General features: G+C 38.2%; 1 pseudogene; it reads right to left on the reverse strand.

Annotated features, from left to right (window-relative positions):
- Positions 1–387: 387 nt before the first annotated feature.
- On the reverse strand, positions 388–1,669 carry LOC111471414 (annotated as a pseudogene).
- Between the last annotated feature and the right edge of the window lie 3,648 nt (positions 1,670–5,317).

Raw genomic sequence — 5,317 nt, forward strand, 5'->3', positions numbered from 1 at the left:
ACACAGGAGATTAGTTCGGGCATCGCGCGAGCAGTGGCGCACATCGAACCCCAACGATGCAAACTTACCCTTCAAATTTATTGGGCGTCACACATGGCGCACAGGGAGTGGCGAGATCGTTAGGTTGGACTGTGGGTCGTCAGATTGGTCACGGGTCAATTTGGTGGTTCCAGACGCTGTTCGATTCACGTGAGCATTTTGATTTTGGTCTGACCCGAATTCGAGCATTTTGATTTTCGATTTACGTGAGCATTTTGAGCATTTTGATTTTGGTCAGTCCTTTCATGCACTTTGGCGAACCATGGTGAGATCATGTGGGTTCTGGCAATGTGGGTGAGATAGCATGCCTGTCCAACAACATTAACCAACAACACCGTGGTCATGTCTTTAATAGGCAACAATGTACTTAGCCCAACCCGATCCAACAGCCTCAAAAGCCACTGAAAATGGCGCGTCCTCATCAATTTGTTGGTACGGCTGCATCAAGCACAAGATAACTACAAGAATGCAATAGGCTAATGTGGTAATCACCATTGATCCAACAAGACCAATAAGTATATCTTTAGCACGGTTCTTAGTTTTCTCAGCCATTGTCGAAACGGCGTCCAATTCGAACGTATGCAAAGAACAAAACGGCAGAGGCTACGAAGATGCCACGAGGGCCATAGGGGACAAAGGGCAAAGGGAGTGAAGTTTTTCGGGTTGGCCTTAGTGAGGCCGGCAATGACAATGAAGAGGATGATGGCAACGTGGAAAATGGAAGCAATGTAGTTGAAGCGGGAGGAGCCTTTGGTGCTCGCTACAGCCAAGGTGCAAATGACAATGATCACAATGATGGCGATGGGGTCGAGCTGGTTGTAGGAGTCGGGGAAAGACGAAACATGGATGCGAAAATCGTTCGGATGGTGATTGCACAAAGTGGCAAAGTATGAAGTCCATGAACGGGCCACAGCAGCGTTGCCAATTATATATTCGAGGAGGATGTTGCCCGCTGCTATGAATGCCACGAAATCTCCTAGTTCTACTCTTAGGTAGGCGAATGATCCACCTGAACAAATAATTACAATGGGCTCGTGAAGTTAGTAATTTCGAAAATCTAAGAGGGAATCTAGAATAATTTTAAATTTGGATTATTGTAAAAGTAGGGTTGAATTCAAAATATTTTTACCCTTTATATTTATAGATATTTTATACTTCTTGAATTCAAAATCTAAATTTTGTTTCAACCAATTAAGATCTCATAATAAAAATTTCAATACAATATCACTTCACGCCATTATTTCTACCACAAAAATAAGACCCATCTCTACCACAAAAATAATACCCACTTCATTAAAGAAGAGAGAGAAAAAAATTAATTTAAAAAATAAATAATAAAATATATAATATTATAACGACAAACAGAGACCAAATATAAAAGGGCACGTACCAGCTTCTGGGATCTCCACGGCAAATTAAGTGTAACAGAAAACGGAAAGCATGGCGGAGACACCGGAGATGACATAAGACAAGACGACAGCTGGGCCGACGTGTTTCTTAGTCTCAAGACCGGTGAGGACGAATATTTTGGCGCCGATGACAGCGCCGATACCGAACCACATAAGGTCCCACCATGTGGGCTCTTCTTCATCTCGTGTTGGCTGCGAGCCTTCATCTCGATGAGCTCAATGTGCTCCTCGGACCTGGCCGTGAGCCGATCCAAGAGCCGGGCTGGTGTCACCTTCAACGCTTTAGTGTAATTTCTCCAACTCTTAAACGACTCCTCGGGTAGAAAATCTTGCTTCGAACAACCACAAGATCTTCTTTTGATCCCTTCTCCACCATCGGCATCACCGTTTGGTTGACTCATTATGAATTTACACAGAAACAGTCAACCAAAAAAGAAACTAATTGAGAGAATCAAGTAACTTAAGACAAGACGGGAGAGTAAGAAAGGAAGAGGGGGTTTATAAAGGAAGCAGAGACGATCGGTGATTGCCGGTAGACACAGTGGTTTGAATATGAGAGGAAATTGACATGTGGAGGTTAATTTGGCAGTCACATTTGTGGTATCAAGGTGTGGTTTCTAAATTTAATCATCTCAACTGCTCAAAGGGCTTATACCACACTTCTTAACTCCAAATCATTCTCAATTGGATCCTCAAGGATTTTGCTGATTTAATGTCGTCCCATCATAATCGTAATTATATTCCAATTAAAGCTAAATTTTAAAACTATTCTCCTAAAACTAGATTTGGTTAAATGAACGGATTGTTAACTTCAAACCGTACAGTTTTACTTAGGGTACAATTATATATAAAAATATTTATTTAACATCATAATTACTTTACTCACTAATTTAAGTATTATAATTAGTATGTAGTTTAATAAAACTCTACAAAATAGTCTCTATGGTCGAGATTAATCGTGAGGATTTTATAATATTCTAATATTCTAATACTCTACTTGCATGAAGTCTAACACAGGGATCATTGTACGATGCAGAGAATTGAACTTGAAATTGTTGTCATGGGTTCACATAGTTGACTTGGATACAAAGTACAAAATCGAACTTTTATTAAGGATAAATTGGTGACACCAGTCTAAGCTAATCAGGTAGGTGGTTGTACTATCCGCATGGTTAGAAATTGATGTTGTATGATGACACATGCCCCATAGTTCTGCACGTGTCATATGCTTGATATGTGTGAAATGTTTATGAAATGATGTGATGCGTTTGACGATATGTTTGAGATGTGCCATGTGAATGATATCATATATGTTATGGTACCATGTGTTTGACGATATGTTTGAGATATGTTCTTTCTATTTTCTTGTCTTAAATTAAACGTGTAAGTTCATGGCTTCATTTGCAAATATTGTATTTCAAACTACCACCTATATTATTTATGGAATTCATGTGGTGATGCTTCTAATTTAAGCGAGAATATTTAGGACGTTACATTAGGGAGTGTGATATGTGATGAGAGAATGAGGGTTGTCCTGCATGATTTTTTACGCCACGAAGAAAAATAAGGGAACCTCATGCATATTTGTATGTTCACGTGCATCGCTATTCCCTATGAGACAAAAATGACGAGTACGGACGCGTACACTATGAGACAAAAATGATTATCATGCTTAACATAGTTCAACGATGATCGCTATTCCCTCTGGGTGTTCGACAATAGTACAGAGTAGCTAGCCCTACCAGTCGGTCCAGAGGGTGCGCGAGCCTGCCTGGTGGGCCCATGCTCGCACATGTGGGTAGTGTGCAGCGAAGTACCATATATCCAATTTGCCAAGTTTGGAGAGTAGGCTTAGAGAATACGATTTAAAATGATAGGTCTCATCGTTATGCATGTGTTTGCATTCACCAACACTAATTGTGGGATCACTTAATGAATATTTCTTAAAATATTGTGGTCTTGTGTTATTCTTAAATTTCAGGTAAAGGCAAGACATCCATGTGTGGTTGACGATCATAGAACCTGTGTTAGTGTAGTTGCATTTTCACTTCTTAGATATTAGGTTAGATTAGGGCATCGTTTTAATTTTTTCTTTGGTTTTACTTATATATCACATTGAATATTTTTCGTTGTTTTGGTTTTAAGACTCTTAATGCAAACGGATAAGTTCATAATATTATTTTATTAATTATTTTAAAGAATGTTTCCACATAAAATTTATGTTAGGTCATGCATATGGTGTAAAAACAGTAAAAAAATAATAATTAAACAGATGAACTAATCTCATCTCTCCTCCAACCTCTCACACGCCCACTTTCCCTCAATACTCAACCAACTCCCCTTGCTCTCTCCCTTTATTCCCACTCTCATTATATTATCTGCACATTTTTCCTAACACTACCAGATCTCCCATCATCAAAAATGGAAATCTTTCTCTTACAAACACTTACAACATGAATCAATTCTATCGGATCGTTATAAGCTTCGAGGAACAAGCCAAACCAATCTTAAAAATTGAATAGAATGTCGGCCAAGGCCAACCAAGTAAATGACGTTATTATTGACATGGTTATATTTAATGCTGACACGTGTCTTGTGGTTATGCACATGTCATATATTTGATATGTGTGAATTTTTATGAATCGATATGACTATGATATGATATGTATATGTTATAATATGTGAATGGTATGATAACTCTTACGTTATGATATGTTTGAGTAGGATGCGAGAATGAGATCATAGGAAACATGTATCAGTCTAAAAATTACACGGGTAAGAACTCTGTGATCGTAGGAAACGGTGCATCCCTACCCATTACCCACACCGTTACTTTTTCTCTTGTTCCAAATATTCACTTATTAGATGTTTTGGTTGTCCCTCACCTCACTAAAAATCTTCTTTCCACAAGTAAATTAACGTCTGATTTTTCTCTCTCCGTTACATTTACTAATAATCTTATTACTATCCAGAATCGTCAAACAGGAAGGGTGGTGGTAACCGGTAAAAGAGATGGATGGCTATATGTGCTGGAGCGCGGCAACTCTGATTTTATTTCAGCCCTTAGAAACAAATCTTTACGTGTTTCATATGATTTATGGCATGCTCGGCCATGTGAATCATTCTGTTATTTCTTCTTTAAATAGAAAATGTCATCTTTCTCTTACGTCTTTATTGCCTTCTCCATCATTATGTAATACTTGTCAGCTTGCGAAAAGTCATCGATTGCCTTATTCCCGCAATGAACGTAGGTCGTCTCATGTGTTAGATCTTATTCATTGTGATCTTTGGGGTTCTTCTCCCGTCAAATCAAATTCGGGTTTTCTTTATTATGTTATTTTTATTGATGATTATTCTCGATTCACTTGGCTTTACCCTTTAAAATTTAAATCTGATTTTTTTGATATTTTTCTTCAATTTCAAATTTTTGGAAAATCAATATTCTTCTCGTATCAAGGTATTTCAAAGCGATGGTGGTACCGAAATTACTAGTACTTGTTTCAAAACTCATTTACGTAATTCTGGCATCCACCATCAACTCTCTTGTCCATATACACCTACTCAAAATGGTCGTGCTGAGAGAAAACATCGTCATGTGACTGAGACTGGCTTGACCCTTCTCTTTCACTCTCATCTTTCTCTTCGTTTTTGGGTTGATGTCTTCAGCACTGCAGCTTATATTATCAACAGGTTGCCTACTTCACTTTTGGAGGTAAGTCACCCTTTGAACTCTTTTATGGCTACACTTCACATTATGACAATTTTCATCCCTTTGGTTGTCGTGTTTATCCTTATTTACGTGATTATATGCCTAACAAGCTTTTTCCGCGCAGCATTCCTTGTATTTTTTTTTTTTTTTTTTTTTTTTT

Source organism: Cucurbita maxima, unplaced genomic scaffold (assembly GCF_002738345.1).
Source record: "Cucurbita maxima cultivar Rimu unplaced genomic scaffold, Cmax_1.0 Cma_Scf00052, whole genome shotgun sequence".
Lineage (NCBI taxonomy): Eukaryota > Viridiplantae > Streptophyta > Magnoliopsida > Cucurbitales > Cucurbitaceae > Cucurbita > Cucurbita maxima.